This window comes from Cryptomeria japonica, chromosome 11 (assembly GCF_030272615.1).
Source record: "Cryptomeria japonica chromosome 11, Sugi_1.0, whole genome shotgun sequence".
In the NCBI taxonomy this organism is placed as follows: domain Eukaryota; kingdom Viridiplantae; phylum Streptophyta; class Pinopsida; order Cupressales; family Cupressaceae; genus Cryptomeria; species Cryptomeria japonica.
This window is the reverse complement of record NC_081415.1, coordinates 352945183-352967050: the sequence shown is the minus strand read 5'-3', so window position 1 is coordinate 352967050 and position 21868 is coordinate 352945183.

Here is a 21868-nt window from a genome sequence, read left to right as displayed (position 1 = left end):
CCTGGAGGGCTGCTGAGCCTTTGCTGGGGGTGTGTATGTACCTGTGCTCTCTGGTCACGCCTAGGACCCTGTGACTGCCACTGCTTAGGCTTGGAGCCCTACTGTCCCTGAGGGGGCCTCTGTCTCTGACTCTGCTGTGACTGCTGCGGAGGAGGGGGTTTATGGGACCCCGAAACATTTCTGTGGTTGCCTTTCCAATGGGGTTTCTGAAACCCGAAAGACTGGGGAACTGGGTTTCGATTCTGGAACTGATCCCTCGTATCCTGTGGCCTAATCTGAATCTCCTCAGCTATAAGGGCCTTCTCTATGGCAACTAGAAGGCTTCCGGGAGCGGCCATCCTCACTGGCCCTGCTATCCCAGCATTAAGTCCCCTGACAAATCGGTTGACGAGCAACTTCTTATCCTTCAGGTAATATACATAAGGTAGGAGCTCAATAAACTTACTCTCATACTGGGTCACTGAGAGACCCTTCTGCTGAAGGTCGTGGAACTCATCGATCCGACGCTGCCTGAAGTGCTCTAACAGGTACCTCTCTCTGAACCTCTCTGTGAAGATTTCCCATGTGATGGTATCTGCAGTGAGTCCACACTTGAATTCCTCCTACTTCGACCATGTAGAGGTTGTCGATCTCAGAAGGTGGACTGCAACTCGTGCCTTCAGATTGCTTTCATAAGATCGCAATGCGAAGCACCGATCTAGGCTCAAAAGCCATGCCTCAGCCTCTACTCCGTTAGTAGTCCCTCCAAAAGATGGTGGCTGGAGGCGCAAAACCTCCCTAATCAGGTCTCCTGGTTCCTGACGTGCTCTCTCAAAGTACACAGGTGCCGCTACTGGAGGTGGTCCGGGCAGGTGAATGGACTTCGACTCATGCTCTGCCTCGCCCTCTATGGAATTAGGAGGTGGACTCCTACTTCGTTCCCTCCCTACTGACCTATGACTCCCTGAGTTCTGATTGTTTGCATGACAGTCCACTGCTGGAAGCCTATCCTGCACGATCCCGATCAAGTTCTGAAGAGCTAGCAAGATGTCTCGGTTAGGGTCAACCGGCGGTTCGGGAGGTGCTTCCGGGTTCCCTTCTAGAACTGGTTCCTCCCTAGCTACACCCTCGCATGCCATACGTGTGCGCTTAGGTCCCCTTCTGCGCTTGCGAGCTTGTCGCGTCGTCGGAGGCATCCTAATGAGAAAGTAAATAAATAAAATAAATAAATAATTAAATAATTTAATTTTCACATATTTATATTTTTTTTTGAGAAAATATTTAATTAATTTAGATAATTAAAGCGAAACGTAATAGAGAAAGGTTCCTAGTGTCGGAAACCTTGCTCTGATACCAAAATGTCATGCCCAACTTTTGGGCACAAAAACAGAACAACAAATTTTTTTTGACATCATGAACTCGCAACATATCCTACAATTATAATAACTTTATTAGAGTTTTGTCTTATCTAGTGTGAAAATAAAATTGTTTACTAAGGTTGGGTTAATTAACCAACTCGAATGAGTGACTTTATTTGGCAGGGGATTAATTAGTGTCACAGATTAGTTAGCTAGCTCAATTACCTTAACTAAGTTGTCGTAAATAGAAACGAGGGATAAATGGGACATCTCAATGTATTAAATCATTTCCGACCATAAAATGATAATGTTATAAAGTAATTGATGCATGCGTGAATTCATTATTAAATCCAACCGATAGGGGTTCAAATTACTATAATGTCATTTGCCCACTAAAACCGACAATAAGCTAAAGCCAATTCTAATTTTCCGTAAACCCTTAATTTTGATGATTTAATTTCGATCCGTCCAAAAATCGGTCTCAAGGGCTTAAGGTTCATAAATTTACAAATTCCTCCTTTTGAATTTCCCATTTACATTATATCCTATTGTCCACAATTAAATTGAGGAAAATCTATTGACTAATTAAATAAATTAATTTGATTTAGGGTATAGTTTATCCAACTATATTAATTCTTCATTTTTAAACCCTTGGAATTAGCTATATTAAAATTTAAATTTTCTAAAGAAACAAAACTTATGATAATTCAATTATAAAAATAACCCTATTTATTAATTAAAACTAAACTCTAAAACTTCCAATCTAAATTTACCAACTCTTTCAAATAAAGAATTCCCTTTTTCCTAAAATGCTAACCCTAATTATAAATTAAAATCAAATTTTAAAACTCCAATCTAAATCTCCCATATATATATATATAATTCTTAAAATGCTAACCCTAACGCGAAATTGGGTTAGGGTTGCATTTCTATATATTCCCACTTTGTTTTATTTTCTTATTATTTTATACCCTAATCCCGAAATGGGTTAGGGTTTATTATATTACTATTTTTTTTTTGTATGTGTTTAGTGTGTGATTGTAGGTACGGCGGATTAGGGCACAGTGGAGGGATTGGCGAAGAGGGAAGGGCGGAGAGATTGGCACGGGGTTCTCCCAGGTGCCGTTGTGCATACACATAGTGGCGGCAGCGCCGCCCACTGTGTGCACACACAGTGGCGGACGACATAACCGCCGCCCACTGTGTATACACACAGTGGCGGGCGCCACTCACTATGCGTAGCACAGCGGCGGCCACGTCCGCTCCACTATGTTACACACAGTGCGGTGCCCTTCAGCGCCTCCCACTGTGTGTAGCACAGTGGCTCGGCCGTGAGCCATCCATTGTGTTACACACAGTGGCCCGCGGCTCGGTGCCCGCGATTTCCTACATTTTTTTTTAAATGTTTTTTTTTAATATTTTGTTCTCTTTTTATTTTTAAAAGTATACATTTATATATATATATATATAGGTGTGTATTTTTATATATACATATATAAATATATTTCCATATGTATATATTTATATATATATATATATATATATGTATTCACTGCTATGACCAGAATACATACATATACCCCCTTTTTTTTAAGGGTATCCATTGAGTATGATTCAGATGCAGGGGTATATATATATATATGTATATGCCTGATAGGGTTAGGAAGTTTGTTCGAATTATTTTTAACACAGCAGCATGTAATCTTTTATATATTTTTGTTGTAACAGGAATACACAAGGACAAAATGTGTTTCCTTCTTTTTTTGTTGCAGGAATAAACACATAAAGGAATTTATATATATATCTATATGTATATAGGTGTATATATATTTTCAATATATATATATACCTATATATTTATAGATATATTCAAATAAATGTTAAGACAATAGGGCTAGAAACCCTTATATTGTTTTGAGATTCTAACATCTAAACATTCTGATCTTAGTCTTTTAACAGCATTATGAATAAATCTTATCTTCTCCTTTTTTTTTTACAGTCATACATCATGCTTTTACAGCAATGCAAAAATACTAGTTCTTTTCCAACTCTGTCTAAACAGAGTTTACAACAATAAAATAGTTGTAATTAACTATGCAAGTAAATAATGAAACCTAATGCATCCGTTTGTTTTTTTTCTTTAAATTGCAGAAAATGAACAAGATAACAGACATGATTTAGATGTAGTCTATAGCAACATAATAGGCATCAAATTTTTAAGTAAAGATTATATTGCTTATAGATTATTAATTTACAATGGCCCATATATAAAATGGGTGAATAAACTAACCAGTCTTTTCATTCCTAATCTTTATACAGAGGATAAAGGAAATCAACCTAAAGCTATTTATTTACATATACATTTTTTTTTGCTACAAATCATAAAATTACATTTTCTTTTTGCTTTTCTGCATTTAAATAGGGGAAACTGTATCTAAATAAAAATCTGCAACCAAACAAATCTGCAACTCCTAGATGTTTTTCCCAGCAACCTGCATATAAAATTTTTAAGACTGTGACCATGGGATGCTCACCTCCCAGCCTAGGCTTACCAGAAGCCACCCCTGAGCTAGGAGAATCAAGACCTAGACAGGGTTACAACCAAGAAATACAACAAGCAAAAGGGGAAGAAAATATCACAACAGAGCCACCCTTTCCCAAGCTGAAAACTCCATCACAAAATGTGATCCCTTATTAGGGTGGAAGTGGACCAAGTACCCTAGGGGAGAAATCTGCTAAATAGAACTTACAACCAACTCATGGCACCCATGAAAGCATAACCAAAAAAATCATTCTTAATCCCTGCACCCTTATGACCCCCAAAAAGGCAAGCATGCCATATTTGCTCCCCCTTATGACCCCCAAGTGAAATAACACAAAAGAAAGTAGCAAGGGTCTCATGGACAGACCCTTGAGATCACTCTCAAAATGAGAGCCTCTCACCCTAAGGGCTGTCAAGCTCCTTCCACCCCCAAGACCAATCTTTCCTCCCAAGGAAAGGATGGTCTTGAACACTCCCCAAACACAACATTACATAAAACAGAAATAAACAAGAACACATAAATTTTACAATACAACACAAATAAAGAGTTACAGCAATTTCCATTCCAACATTCTATAACAATTTTGCATTTACATAAGAGGGGAAAAAAATAACACCAACCTTGACCTGCCAAAGGAAATCTAAGGGAAAGCTTGATGAAGAGCTGCCCAATCCTCTAATTCTTTTCTGCAATTCCTTTGCCCCCAAATCTGCTATCCTAAGACTGATTTTCCTCCAAAATTTTCCAAAAATCTCCAAGGATGGAGAGTGGGTGATTAGCTCACTAAGCTTCCATTCTTAGCCTAAGAAGGCCTCTCTCACTCCTTCCAACCTCTTGGATAGAGTGAGGGATCCCTCATTGGGTTGGTCTTCCCTAGGTCTTACACACTCCCTAACCTAGGTACCTAGAGAAGGAAAATGGAAATGGGGAAGAGGGATTACTCCCTTCAAGAAGGTTATCCTACCAAGGAGGGCACTCCTATAGATGGAATTCGTCCATCTTGGGAAAACCATTTTTTTGGGTGGTTAAACAAGTGCCAAGGGAAAGACACATGGCTATTTTTGGCCTTCACCTATAGGTACCCCATGAGGCCTAATAGGAATGCTCTAAAATTGACTCTAGGAGTTGATTTGACCCTCAGAAAGTCCACCTGAAGTTAACCTACGGGTCAACTCTGAGTTGACCCTCCTTGTGGCTCACTAACCTAGATTTCTTGGTTCCTTCAAGGATAAGTAGGAGGTATAACAATTAACAAAAAATAAAACTCTCCAAAAAGGTGACATGACAAATTGCCAACACAACATACTACATAGGTGTCAAGTGACACTACAACATAATTCCACATCACAATTACATACATGGCAATTGTCTCTTAAATGATTTAAACAATTCAATAAATACAATTTACACTCATGCAACATTTTACATTTACGAATAAAATACAATACATATGGGGTGTTGTCTCTCCAAATAGACAACCCCTGGTTTTACTAACGCACATAGGCCTAGGCTCGATTCTCCATAATATTTCCATGGTCACATGGATAATTTCCTGCACATCTCAATTTAAACATTAGTACTTCCCAATAGCCTCATATAATATAAAACACAAAATTAGAATACAATACATTCATTTGCAAAGACTTGTCATTATAAAATACGATTTGTCACAAATCAAAGCAATTCATCATAATCCTCAAAATTTGATCCATTTACAAGATATGCAAACATATTTCTAGCATTATAACAAATCCTAAAATTCAGATAATAACATACATCATCACAATATTACCCTAATCTGGAATCATATAATATTCTATAATCCACAAGGCATAGAAATGGAGCATCAAATATATATCAATATTACCAAAAATCGTGGGATCATAAAAAGTTCTATATCCATAGTGTGTCAAAACTAGCATCCAAAATAGTTCTAACATGAAAATAACTGAAGAGATAGGATAGGTCGGGGTAGGGCCTCACAACACTATCTACTGGCATACTTAACTGGTTTACCGGTATTAAGCATTAAGTTGGTTAAGTTGTTTTGGTTTGAATTTATTAGACAACTGATTCACCCCCCCTCTTAGTTGTCTCCAGGACCTAACAGTAGATGCAAGGGTAATTGCCTAGTTTAGAGATTGGTTTCAGAGACATCCATTCCCATGATTCATAGACCCGGGAGAGAATGCACCTCAGATAGATGAGGGTGATGATGTGCTAGTGCAAGCTTAGAGAGAGGTGACACCTAAGAGGGGAGGAGGAGATATGGGTGCAATCAGTACCAGAGCACCCATTGTAGGACAACAACGTAGGTGGGGAGAGGGAGGATCATTAGGAGTAGCTGGAGGGGATGCAGGTGGTGATAGGGGAGGAGAGGCCAAAGTGGATGTAGAGATGGGTGAGGTAGAGGGCCTTGGTGGTGGATTATGATCACATTACAATATTCAAGTTGAGCAGATTCAATCATATTGATCACATTATCGTTGTTAGTGTAGGTATAATTGAATCTAGCTCCTCCCTTGGATTTTGAGGAATCTCCTTGTTCATAAGTCGGTAAGGGATCTTTAAAGGCCTTATGATCAACATTAGTCGCATGATTTCCAACAACGATCTTTCCTGCGTCAATGAGATCTTGGATTTCATGTCAGAGTTTCATGCAGTTGTTTATGTTATGTCCCTTGTTCTGATGGTAGTCATAGTATTCGTTTTCTCTCCACCATTTGGGTCTAATTTCTGGGTAATATGGTCTAGAATTGTCTAGCAATGTTATCAGATTATTTGCCAATAAGGTTTTAAAAGATGATTCATATGATTCATCCAAAGGAGTAAAATCGCGCTTAGGTTTTGAGAGCCAAGGCTTTTCTTTAAACCATTCTCTTGCTTTCTTTGGAGGATTTTCTGGCGCAGTTTCAGATGCCTTGAGTGCTTGTGTGCCATTGGCCAAGTTAAATATTGTGGATTTTGTTTTTGTTTGGATAATATCTACCACTCCATCACTAACAATGTTCCTGTTGTTATCTTTTTCATATTTCCAGTATTTTCTCTTTTCTTTAGAACTAGAACCTTGCGATGTTTCTTTCCAAAGTGATTTATCTCCCTTTTTTATAAGCACATCTTCCATTCTGAGGGCATTATCTACCATTTTTTTGAATTAAGGATGTACTTGCATCTGGACACTATACTTTAATTTAGGGATTAAGTTGTTGACAAAGATATCCATTTTCACAAGGTCTGGGATAGTCCATGAATATCTAGAGAACATCTTTCTCCATCATTGGAGAAAAGTGAGAAAGGGTTCTCCTGTTTTTTGTTTGGTATTGCAAAGTTCTATCATAGTGACTGGGTGATGAATGTTGTAGGAGTATTGTTGTAGGAATAGTTGGATTAATTCTTCGAAAGTTTTTATTCCCATGGGTAGACTTGAGAACCATTCCATAGCTTGCCCCCCTAAACTTCTCGGGAAAAGGCACATGAGATACGTTTGGTTATGCATGAACTCCATACATAAAGCACATAATTACCTGATATGATCTTGGGGGTCCATATTCCCATCATATTTGTCAAACTTAGGCATTTCTAGTCTTGATGGAAATGGAGGCATGTAAAGGTTTTTGTCAAATGGGAATGAGCATATTGTCTCCAGAGAATATTGTTTTGGTGATTTATCTTTGTTTTTTAGTTTTGTGACCTCAGTTTGTAATGTTTGCATTTGTTTGTTTATCTTTCCCCATGGTGTCTCTTCCTCTTTAGTGACGAGGGCCTCCACATTATAAATAGTAGGGAGTTTGGCACCTTGCTTTGCTAATTCTAGGAAATAGTCTTCTTTTTCCCTAGCCATGATGACCTTCATCATTTTTTGGAATTCTTTATCATTTTGACATTTATGTATTTCGGCCTCAGGAGGCTCAGGAAGCTCAGATTCAGTTGATGAGGAATCACTATAAATGGCATGATTGTTGAAGTTGTTGTGAGTGTCTCATTTACTAGCTTCTCTTTCTTGTCTTTCCCCAAACATGGTGGGAGAGGGGTTGACCAAAGATTGGTAGATCATAAACTGGTATTTGTGATGAGGATGGTTTATTTGGAAAGAGGTTTTCTACAAAGAATGGATTGTCGTTTGATGAAAAGGGTGTTTCTTTTTCTTTGTCTGTTTTACCGCAAGAGTTTCTGGTTTGAATAGGAATTTGTAACCGATGGGACTGAGAGCTAAATGTGTTGCAAAATTCAAGATCAAATTGTAGCTAGTAGTTCGTTTAATGTAGTGATTGAGTGAATTTACTAAGATCTGGTCTAGTTTCAAGAATGATCTATCCTGTGTAAGACATTATCTAAGTTAACTTAGGTTTTATAAGATATTGTTTGAACTAGCTTAAAGATGATCGACAAAATCATGCAACGCAATGGCAGGGGTACACTATCAAGGTTGTTTTATGCTCAAAGGAATGATAACCAGTTTTAGGCTCATTATAGACTATTTTTAGGTAGGTTTGACTATTCTGGATTGGAAAAATCAGAGACTCATACGACAGGATTTCTAAGACCGCACGACAGTATAACAGCTTCAAGAAAATAATAGTTATGTTTCATACTAGTTGCTTCCTAGTATTGTACAACAAATGGGTATGTCCCAAGTGACAAAGGATTTAGTGCAGTTCTGTCTCGTACGACACATGATTTAGCTTGAAATGACAAATTGATGGGTCTCGTATGACAGAGGATTGAGCTCGGATGACAAATTATAATACTTGTATGACACAAGATATGGTGCAGGATGACAAATGATCAGGTTTGTACAACTGTTAATAGGACAGAGATAGAAATTATGAGTTTTTCAATAGCTGAGTATGACAACTGAGTATGACCAATTCTGAGGTGGATTGCTTTTTGACCAGGATAGACTAGTTTTGACATGGATAGAGTTTTATCACTGACTTGTTGATTTGTTTTCTCCATTTTTAGTATTCCAGTTTTAGTTTGAGGGATGAAAACATAGAAAACACACAGTATGAATAGTAACTCCAATCACAAGATGCAAACCCCACGGAAGTTGGCACTAGTACATTCGGAGCTGATTTCCGACGGCAGTTTGTCAGATTTGCGATGAATTTTCGTTGGAGTGTCGACAAAATCCACTATCAAAAACTCAGTGTTGGATTGGTCGACGATGCCATGCCCATCGGAAATTCAACAACCAATGGAATTTGCTGATGGTCAAAGAAGTTGTCGGTCAAAAGCTTGGTATTCGTCGTAATTCCAATGATGATAATTATTATAAAAAAAAAATAATTTTTATCACCGAAGATAATTATTATCATCAATATACAAGAGCCATCGAAGGAAGGAAACACTGATGAATTCTAGAAAGGACTCGCCGAAGATAATAAATTCATCAACAAAAGATATCGAAGAAAGCAGAGAGCGTCTTCATCGATGGGAAAAGTTATCGAGGAAATAATACTATCGGTGCAACATAAAAAGGACCCACCGAAAGGAGCATTTTCATCAAAAGAATAATATCGATCAGATGAAAGGAAGCTACATCGATAAAAGATATCGATGAGGATATAGGTTTCAAGGAGGTTAAAATTCATCCACAAAAGATATCAAAGAAAGCAGAGACGGTCTTCATTGATGGGAAAAGTTCTCGAGGAAATAATACTATCGGTGCAACATAAAAAGGACCCACCGAAAGGAGCATTTTCATCGAAAGAATAATATTGATCAGACAAAAGGAAGCTACATCAATAAAAGATATCATTGAGGATATAGGTTTCAAGGAGGTTAAACTTCATCGACAAAAGATATCGAAGAAAGTACAGAGGGTCTTCATTGATGGGAAAATTTCTCGAGGAAATAATACTATCAGTGAAACATAAAAAGGACCCACTGAAAGGAGCGTTTTCATCGAAAGAATAATATCGATCAGACAAAAGGAAGCTACATAGATAAAAGATATCGATGAGGATATGGGTTTTGAGGAGTTTAAAAGGCATGTTCTTGATATGCATGGTTTTGTCGATGTAACTTTATTGGTGAAGAATGATAAGGTAAAATAAAGAAAAGCTTCACTAAAATAATAGACTCATTCATCGACGGGGCATAGTGATATCGATGAAAGAAGTATTTCAATAGAAAAATAGAGGACACCGAAGCCCAAGGTTTCTTTGATATAAGACCCAATGGATATCAGATATGTTTCGATGAGGAGACAGCCATACTGACCGAATACAGTATTTCGATGAAGGGAAAATATACTTGATCGATGTAATATTTGAAACAAAAGTATTGTCGATAAAAACAAAGAGATCGATGGACTAAAGAAACAAATGATTGAAAGACATATCCTCATCGAAATGATTATTGATTGCTGCAAAAATCAGAAACAAATCCCACAGAAGGTCACATCGCCATTAAATTCGAATGTGTGCCCGAGTGACCATTGTCCAAACCGCCATTACTAACTGATTAAATATGCCACAAGTAGTGGATCAACATCAAAGGAAACAACATTAAGGAATTCACAGGCGATGAACTGAAATGGGAATCGGGTGAATTCATAGATAAAGCTCAGTAATTCCAAGTAAGTTGTTTGCACACAGACCTCTTTTTTAAAATTCAAATGGAATCATCATCTAAAACTAATAAGACCAGAAAGGGAAAAGAACCTATCACTGCAGAAGAAAAACCTAAAAGACAGAAAAGGGAAGGGCATTCTTTGGGCCAGGACCTGATTGACTAGTGGCCATCATCCAGTTTGAGGTCCAAGAAGATTAGAGCTGATAGGAAGGCTTGGAGGACCGGTTTGAGGATCTTGGAGACATATGGACAGAATTGAGAGGGTATGAATTATTCATATATGGGTACAACAAAAGAGTTGCCCCTTAACCTATCAACAATTTATGGTGATTGAACTTAGGAAGGTTAGTTGTGGCTAATGTATTCGTGAATGTGGAGTTCATGAAGGCTTTGACAAACAATTATGACCCTAGAACCAAGACCATATATAACTACATGGGTGAGCCAATTCTTGCAATCAGAAAGGAGGTTATTGACATCATGTTTGAGTTGGATTGGGGATTTGAAGAATTGATTGACCTCAAGAAGTTAACAAGTGAATATTTTAACCTAGAGCACATTTACAAAATGTGGAGACTCCCTATACATAGACCTAGGAATGCAGGGTCCTTAGTGCCACTAGGTCCGGATGACAAAGCTCCCTATGATGTTAACTCTTTCCATCCATATTTCAAGTATACCTATTACTATGTTGCCCAAGTGCTAGGAATAAAAGCCCATCCTTTGATGGATATTGCAGCCATGGTCATTTGTGTCGATTTGCAGTCTAAGGACCCCCGCTTCTTTGATTTTTTTGCTTATTTGGTTGAGGTTTTGAATCATGGGATAGAAAAGTTAAAGGGGGATGTCATCAATGTTCATTTCAAGCATTATTCCTTACTTATGCATATGCTATTGTATGTGGGCCAAGATGAAGGGTTATGGCCAGAAGAGTTATGTGTCAGGACATATGACAATGCTAGGATGAGAAAACTAGTGCGACTATGGGTTTCTTCATGGAACTAGAGGTATGTGAATAATCAATATTGGCATTTTGAGGAGTTCTTTGTCAAGCCATTATATAGACTGTTGGGATTCCCGTGCAATCATGCCCTTGCACCAGAGGTTCAAAGATTCCTAAGACCAAAAAATTTCACTGAAGATCCCTCAATTGAACACAATTGGGGAGATTGGTATTGTTTTTCAAACTGGACACAAGTCAGGGTATACAGGTTTGAAGGGAGACCATAATTACAACCACTTACAGTCCCTAACAGAGTGGCTTGTCTGGAAATTGTGAGGCAACTATCAATAGTGAGTACAAAACATCTGACAAGCCATGGGAAACAATCAATTGTACCTGGGTTGTTAGTATTTTCAGATTTTATTGTGAAAAGTTCAAAGAGTTATGGCCTGTTGTAGACAAAATTGGATTATTATGGCATGGGTATGGGGGATCCAAGGTCCAATTTTGATCTTGAAGGATACATAAGGATAGCCCAGTCATCACAAAAGCTGAAGGTTGGAGAGCATAAATCTTACCTACTGGATGACCTCATTAAGAACATTGGCAGAGAAGAGGCTAGAGTGAAGTAAATAAAGTTTGAGAAAACAATGTAGGCTTATAAATGGAAGCTTTTTAGAAGGAAAATGGATGAGAACATGCTACAAAAGATTGAAGACCCCTTGGAGTTGGCCAACAAACTTATGGAGCATGAATTGGAATTACTTGAGGGAGTCCTACCTCATGTTTTTAGGGATTACATTGATACTATTAGGAATACAGAGACTTTGGCTCATATGTCTCCTGCTTCCACATCTAGCATCATTCCATTCACTCCTCGAGAGGATTACCCCCCTAATTATGCAGAGGATACACCGATAGACTTGGCAACAGGACAACTAAATGTCCAAGAAGTGGCTGACATCAGATTCCTGGAGCATGAGGATTTCATTGTTGATAGTGACTTCATTGCTTCCAAGGAATTCACTGCATTCCTCTATCAACATAAAGGATCTCAAATTAGGAATAACATGAGAAATAGTGAAGAAGAGCAGCAACTTCAAAAGTTACAAGAGGAGATGGATCTTGTGATGAGAGAAATGAAACCTGAGAAGGGAAGACAGTTGCTTAAGGAAGCTGGTGTGCTATTATACTTTGGATGGGACATGAACTCTGCCTTGTTGTTTGATGGATTCCTCAAGAAACAGGACCCAAGTAAGCAAATGATGCCAAAAGAGATTGATAAACTCTTTAGAGGATCAGGATATGATCCAGATCGGAAGGCTCTTCTACAGTGGGCTATCTATCCCAAAGATAAAAGACCTATATTGGTTGATACAGAAGAAGCTTTTGGACATTTGATGGTGCAGTAGGTTGGAAAGACTGACCATAGAATAACTGGCAAACTAAATTTGGATGTCGCTAAACTGAACCAAGATCAGATAGAGTTTCTGGTCTGAGAAAATTCTACATACAAAAGCCTATATGAGAAAACCGATGAAGAAAAATAGAGGCTGCAAGCAAGATTGCTTCAGATTGATACAGGTACCAGTCAAATAGGGATGACATACAGTGTTGACAGAGATGCCATGGATGCCTTGACAGATGCTATGTATTAGAGGAACAGGGCCGAAAAGACATCTCGGAAAGTAAAAAAGGAATAGGAAAAGATGGATAAGTTAGTTCTCGAGGTCGTTGAGCATAGATTCAAAAGTATGGTGTAGGTTGCAAAAATCTATTGGAAGACATACACTGGAATAGTCAAAGCTTTGAAAGAGCATGAAAGACTCAGGTCTCAGTTGGAAGGCATGATGAATGACAACAATCTGATGAATCCAGGTGATAAAATTGAAGCTGAGACTTACTTGAAGTCCCATGATGAATTGGCAAATCAATTAAGGAAAGAGCTTCAGAGGCTGGATGATGGAAATACCCCTAGGGTGCCCTCTTTTTACAGTAATGGTGAGTTAGTATCGTTGGAATAGTGGAAACAAGAGTTCAGTGATGAGAATAATTGAGTAGTAGCAGAGTTGGATCGGGACAAAGAATTGTCACTTTGTGTTAACCATATTCTATCCAATCATTTCTAGACAAAAAGTGACATGAGGACACTAAACAATGACATTGTAATGTATAAAGATGATAAGTACATTCAACACATAGGAATGTTGAACTTGTTTATCTTCCAGTTTGTTAACAAAAGTGCTAATTAATAATGTGTTGAAAAGCCAAGATTCTTGGTGACAATGTATACCCTCATATTAATGAGGGAACTTTTGTAACAATAAGGATCATTAGAGAAGAAGTAGAATATAGCCTCAGGCTTACTATTGTACCATTTTGCAAACATACATAATATAATCAATCATCTTTCCTTTGTGTATATGTTGTGGATTACTGCATCTTTCTATAGGCAGTTGCTTGTGATATTATCTAAAGGAGATAAGGTTACTTGTGTTCTTCCAGTAAAACTCTGTGTTTCATATTGTGGATTTGAATAAAAGATTTACTTGTGAATATAGTTTTGTATATAGTGCACCTGCATATTATCTCAACCATGGTGTGCCTGCATATGTATATAGTTTTGTTTATAGGTGGAAAGCCTAAGGTTCAATGTCAAACTTGGTTGCTCAGATACCATATGTAATATTCCATTAATTCTATACTTAAAGAAAATAAATTGTGATCTATATTAAGATAAAAAATTGAGCATTTCAAAATAAAGCATAACTACTTCAGTTGAAGGAGAAAACTAACTAAATGTTCTTCAACATAATAAGAATCTAACTAATTTATCTAAAAGGAAGATAACCTTTTAATGATAAAAAATATTGAACAAGTATTATTAAGCTAATCAATATGAGAAAGGAATTCAAATGGCTAGTTTCATCACTTAGATAAAGCATCACCATCTTGGCCAAGGTTTTAACATTGCAAGCACCAATTCATTGTTAGTGTTCACCTCCCTTGCTCGATTTGTACATCCAATTATTGAGCTCAACAAACTCACTAGTTACCAACCATCTAAACAAGCCATCTGCTTAATGTGTACTGACTATAATAGTTATTGGAATCTGCTTAATTTGTACTAACAACAATGTGCTTCTTTAACCAATGAAGCCACACCTTCCCATGTAAACATGCATCCAGAATGTTCACAATGTTCAATCCATACCATCATCCAATCAAGATTGTTTGCAATATACAAATGTAGTGCATCCCACTCTCAACCAACTGTACAAAAAATAAATAGACGTCTTAGAATTGATTTATTTTGAAGATTAAGAATTAATTAACTACAATAACATCTTATAATTACCTCTCACTTTCCTCAATCTACCTTTCCCCATCAAGTACTCCCCTTCAAATTTGTTAATGGTGTTGGGATCCCAAATGTGATCCATGTGGATCTTTGCTGCAAACTTAGGAAGATATTTAGAAATGTACACCATAGTCTGGTATACCATATATCCCTCCACCATGGAACCCTCGAGATGTGCTCTTTGTCGAACCAAAGCCTCAAAAATTTCAAGTGCCTCTCAACCATCCACATTGACCTAGTGTGTACAGGTCCACACAATTCAATCTCCTCAACTTGGTGTATGAGGTAGTGTTCTTGTGCATTGAAAAAAGTTGGAGGTAGACACTTTTGCATTTCACACATTAAATGAGGAATTTTTCTCTTCTAATATTTTATATCATCTTTATGGATTTTTTTACATGACAACCACCTACAAGGTATTCAAGATGCAAAAAAATATATTACATAAGAAGTAAAACAAATCGCAAATATAGTTATCTATACAATGAACTAAACAAATATCACTACTTACCTCATGTATTTTCCAAGATCATATACGACTTGCTTGACATTATTGTCAAAGTCGTCTGGGAGAGATAGAGGTAGAATGTACTGCAACAATTATAAAATTATCTTTTCATTTTTTTGTAACATAATGAAAAGTACACATACACACAGTACTTAAATACATACTAAAAATACAAGAATATGAATTACCTTAATGAAGGTATGCCAATCATGTGTTTTCATCCTTGGCCCAAATTCACTTTTCTTTGATATGAGATTGTTTATGTTCACAACAAATCCTGTGGGAAATCGAATTTTTCGTATGACTTCTTTTATAGCATTTCTTTTCTGGTCCATTAATAACCAAGGAAGCTCACTTATATTAATCTGGTCTCCATGGCTATTTGATTGAATGACATTTATCATTGCATGATTGGAATCCTGAATGTCACTACATATTTTGACAATTTTTTCTTTGTCACGCCTTCCATCCAATATTTTCCATACTGTCTCTGTTATATTCTTTCTAATATGCATACTATCAAACAAATGAACAATTTGTAACTACTCGTAGTAGGGAAACCTACTAAATTATCGAGGATAACTTTTTATTCCCTTAGGAAGGTGGTCATTTATGCCTTCATGACCTTCATGATCATCAATCACATCATCAGTAAACAAAACAAAATAGAAAAGATGTTTTATGACAAACCAATAGATGGAATGGCATTACCTTGATGATTAATTCTATTATATTCCAACTTCCATAGGTGAGGTGTCATTCTTCGTGGCTTTGATGTATTCTCTTCTTTCCCATTGAAAAGATGTTTTTCAGTATTTCGATACTTATGATTTTTGTGGAGAAAGTGCCTATACTCATCAAACACCTACTCTCCTAAGCTTTTTGAATGACGAGATTTCATCTTTGGACCACAAACAGGACATGCAAATTTTCCCTTTGTTTGAAGACCTACAAGATAATGAATAATTGGATTAAATATGATAATTTTTTGAATTATAATGTTCATGCACAACTTAAACACTATAACATACCACAAAAATGTGTTAGCCCCGGGGCATCATGTATTGTCCATAGAAGCATCACATGGAATTGAAATTGTCTTTGTCCTATTGGTCTAGAGACGTCATACATGGTGACACCATTCCATAACTCCAGCAACTCATTGATAAGAGGCTTGATATATACAATCATATCTTTAACTTGGTGCTTACCTAATCGAATGAACAAAAACATTACATAATTATTATGACCATTTTACTGCAATATTTATAATTAAATTTAGATGACTATATTTAAATGATAAAATACCTAGAACAATCATTGCCAACATTATGTGCTCCCTCTTTATTGACATCCATGGAGGAATGTTATTGTTGATAACAAAAATAGGCCACACTGAGTAAACAGATCTCATCTCTCCAAATGGATTGACACCATCCGCTGCCAATGAAAGCTTGAGATTACTAGGTTCTTCTTTAAAGTGTGGCCACTTTTCCTCTATGTCCATAAATGTTGAACCATCCATAGGAATTCGAATAATGTCATCTTGACTTCTATTGTGTGCATGGTAATCTATAAATTGTGCCAAGCTAGTGCACTTGAATAATCGTTGGATACGTGGAATAATGGGAATATAGCGAAGAACCTTGCGAGGAACCCTTTTTGTTATTTGATCTATTCGATATCTACTGATATGACAGTCAAGGAATTCCATTCTAAATTCATGTGGTTTGTGATATATAATATGATCATTGGGACAAGCATCTGTTGCTTGATACTCCATTCCAATATCTTTCATAACGGTAGATAATTCTCGGTATGAGCGAGGTAGAATATTTGATGGTGGTAACAAAAACTCACCTATCAATCTACAGCGAAAAAAAAAATTTGTTATAATAAAGAATATTAATGGTACAACATGATTCATATTTTATTATGACATATATGACATACCTTAACATACGCGACATTATTATGTTGGATAAACCATTCATAACCTTCAAGTTCACCAACAACAATACAGCGGAGAGAAGAGTTGCCTATGAGCCTTCGTAAAGGGCCTCAGATGCCTTCTCAAGTAGAGGGACATCATGAACAACATCAAGGTCATCTTCATCATCATGATCAGTTGTATGAGTACTAAATGAGTCATGGATCAATGTATTTGTACCATCATCTTCAATTGTGTTTTCTGGCTCATGATTGTCATCTTCCATGGGATCATTATCTTCAGCTTCGATATTCACACCTCCATGTTTGTCCACTTCGAAAACCATATTCTTAGGGTTGTGTTGATCCATACCATGTTCTTTGGGGTGCTCAAGCTATATAAAATTGATAAACATAAATAAACCATGATCATGATCTCATCATCACGTGATTTATTATGTATATAAATTGTCAAAACAATATAATGAAAAACTTACCAATGGATGATAATCATGTCCACATTCAATGTGACCATGCAGCCTATAATGTTTCTTCGTTGTTTTGATTAGAAGTCTTCTAGTCTTTAACCCCTTACAAATTTTGTAGAGACAATAACATTTTCCATCACCTTTTCTTTTCAAGTTAGACCACAATCTAGAAATTGTCTCCTTATTTTGTTGTTCGTTGATATTGTCTGACATGGTCTTTCTTCACAAGCAAGTAAATAGAAATTATCATCATTGAACAAAGCATCTTATTGAATTTATATTTCTAGTTTGCTTATGGTACATCACACAACATGGAAAACAAGAAATACTCAATAAATAACAGGATTCATTAATCTAGTATTATCACAATCTGCACTTGGCCTTCAATGTTTTCTCCTCCTAACACTATTTATCCATTACCTGTCAAGTACAGAACTCTAAAACCCGTGGCTATTAAAATACATAAGACAACATTGTAGCATCTTATAATCATCTATTATAAAACCAAAGCACTTGGGAGTGATTCTTTTGTTTGCCACAATCCAGGAAAACGGTGTCTACTGGAGCGTTGAATAACTGACTAGAAATATTTTTAATTCCTTTTCTTTTTCCTTTTGATTTTTTCACTGTCACTTCCATCCTCCGAGTCAGATGCCCTCGCCCTTTTATTTCTTCTTGTTTTTTCATACTCATTGTCATGCTTTGAATTATTTTTCTTTCTTGGTGACTCCTTACTGCTCTCGCTATCAATTTCACTCTTAGAATCTAAGTCTGATGTATCAGAATCTGATGAACCTGATGAACTAGAAGAATCGTTATTAGAGGTAGATTCATCTGACTCAAGAATAGAATTTTGCTACTGCATTACAAGCCTTGGCATATTCTTCAAATACTCACGTAAACTATCAGTGATACCACCAAGACCAATAGAAGTAAAGAAATTGATAGCAAACTGTGAATTTTTGGGATTGTCCTTTGGAGAAATTGAATCAAAAGACTTCTGCATTGTTGGATCGTTCAACCTTTGATTAAGCAACAATATACCAAGCTACTTTTCCAGCTCCTGCAAGAGAATCTTTATAAAAAAATGGGAAGAGGAAGTAGTATCTTCCTCTGCCTCACGTATATAAGCAAGACAATGCCATGGAAGAGCATCTGTGCCAAGTAAGTGGGCAAAAAAATTTGCAACATTACACAGTTTATTTGTTTCTAGTCTGTGTATCATAAAATACTATTGTACAAAACACTTATCCAAAAATTCCTCATAAATTTTATTGATCATACAGAATCTTTTCCCAAGAAGACCATAATAATGAAGGTATGTTCTCTCTTGACCAGGTTCAAGCTTGATATTTAGTAGCTTATGACCAACTTCCTCAAAATCAACACTTGACATGATTGTCAAATAAATTGTACATCTTAAATTGACCAAGTTTGTCTCTATCTCATCCTATATTCTCAGTGCTTCCTCACCTTCCTCTTCATCATCATCATCATCTAAATCATCACCTGAATCATTCTCCCCTTCTGCTTCATCTGAAGAAGCATCTCCAAGGATATCTTTCTTCAGTTTTTCATAGGTTGCCTCATGCTCTAAGAAATCAGGATCTGGCTTGAAAACATCCAAACCAACTTCTTGATCAAGTTCATCTTCTAGGAAAACTTCATGTGTTAACTGATCTAGATGCACAGCTGGATGAACCTCAAACTTAGCTTTGTGAAATACAAAAAGGTCTTTGATTAAAAATTGTACTCGTTTGTCAATTTCCCCCTCATGGAGAATACCTCTAAATCTTTCAAAAATCTTGTTGTTCACCAAAAGTGATAACCCAAGAACACCTGCAATCCTTCTATGAAATGGCCAATTTCAGTCTACAAAACACATCAGGGCTTGGACAACATAACATAGGACCCTAATTGATCCTCCTGCACTTCAGGTTCTGCTAGACCTAGGGGGGGACACCCTTTGATGCTTTGAATACAACGATTACAAACACACAACTGCATCGACTATAAGCAGATAGATCATTTCACAAGCTCAACAAGTTAGGAAACACTATAAATTGGCCAGATCTGTACAAACAATAAGATGAAATAGATCTTGGAAAGAATAGAACACAAACCCCTCAACATAAAGGGAAATAGATTTATCTTTTAAAATATATTGCTCTGAGAACATCCCCAAAACATGTGAGACCAGTGCCTTATCTAAGGGCAACAAAGTCATATATCAAACTGTAAATGATAGCATGTACTGCAAATCCATATTCATTATTAATATCCCTGCATTAATGCCTTACAAAAATGCATTACTCAGCTCATTCACAAAACCATCAGATCTGCAAAAATGTATATCCCATTATCTATGATGTATTATAGAATTTAAATTCCTCTTTGAAGAATGCCTGCAAACAATCACTACAACCTACTTGAAATTAACAAACTTCAAACCTCCTTAAGGCCTTCAATTTGTAACAACAAGAAATACATCCAGAGACAAATTCTGTGTGAATTTGTGCATGCCTTACATACACAAGAACCTACAAAAAAACATCTACAGCAAGAAAGAACTCTATTACTCAAAAGAAAAACCTTGCCCTATACAATATTGAAGAGAACTCAAAAATGGAAGCCATCAAATCTGGAGCATTTTTCCAAATTTCTGGAACCCTTACAACTGAGAAGAATTGGGAATAATAAGGAAGAGGGAACAAATTAGGTCTGCAACCAAAATTGCCAAGTGTCTCTCTTTCTAACTGAATTTCATTCCCGTCCAAATTGCTCCCAAAATATCTGATCTTTGCCAAAATTAACTACATAGCTGCATTTCTCATTCTGAGAGCTTTCCGAAAACATATAATACTTCATTTTGACCGAAAATTGAGCCCTAGGCGAATTAATCCCTCATGTGTGCACAATCATTTAAATTTTTTATTTTTTAATATAGTTTCAACTATATAATAATCTGCATTTAACTTTGATTTTTGGCTCTTGTTGTGCTCTGATGCTTTGCCATGTGGCGGTCTCTGATTGTTCGATGGGGTCCACTGGGTGCCACCTCTAATGACACCTCATCACCGCCATGTGTCTGCTTTGTCACTGCCACTTGTCTGTCCACCTGTATGCCATGCCACCGCCACCTCACCGAGACCCGCCTGCTGGACCTCTGACTGGACCTGCCACCTGAGCACCACTTGGCTTTCGCCATTTTGCAGATGGTATGTTTCGTGTATCTTCAAGCTCCGAAATGGCGCGGACTGTCGGATCATCTCGGACTTGCACAATCTTTAACTCCTACATTTTCGCCTTGGGCTTTTCACCATTTCGCTGCCCTTATCCTTCGTGCATCTCACCTTCGTGAAGTCATGCCGACCGTCGATCCTCTCCAAACCTGCTCGCTGGTTAAGTCGGCCTTTCTCTACAAAATTTCACCTGTCTGCCTCAGGAAGCGTGCCTACGTGGGGTCCACCTGTCACCATATGTTGCCTCCTGGTCACCTTGGGATGCATGCCCATGCATGTGGGGTCCACCTTGGATGCTCAATGGGCATCGTTCATCAAAAGCCTTGATGGCTTTGACATATTAGATGGGTAGAGCATTGGTTATAAATACCAAAATGGTCCATTTCCCAACCAATGTGGGATAAAAGCTTCATGCCTGGAAATGTGTTTTTGAAGCTTTCTACAGAGCTTTTATGGAAAATTCTTTTACATTTGCCTGGAAATTGATGGCCTTCTCAACCACGCACATGGAGGATGTTGGCAAAGTCATGGAGTTTGGGCATACACCATTGCATAACACATTGCCAATCTGCACTTGGTTAAAGGTTTGAAACGCCTTGTCTTCTACCATGCTGAATGGGAGTCTCATCTCTGGCAATACACCTACCAAATTGCAATTTCCTGAGAGCTTCCATGCTCTATCCAACCATGCAGCCTATCAATTTTCCTTTGTTTGGGTCTAACAATACCTCACTAAACACCACGCAGGAGAAGGAGGAGATTGATGTTCGCATTTGGTGTTTCATGTGGGGGAGGAGTATGCACCGTGGGTTTTAGCTGTTTCACTTTCTGCAACCCCTTTGCATATCACGTTGCAGCAGGGAAGGAGGAGATGGGCGGCACATGCTATGCTTTACCCATTTTGCAAATGTTGGTTGTTTCCAATGCCTTCAAATAGT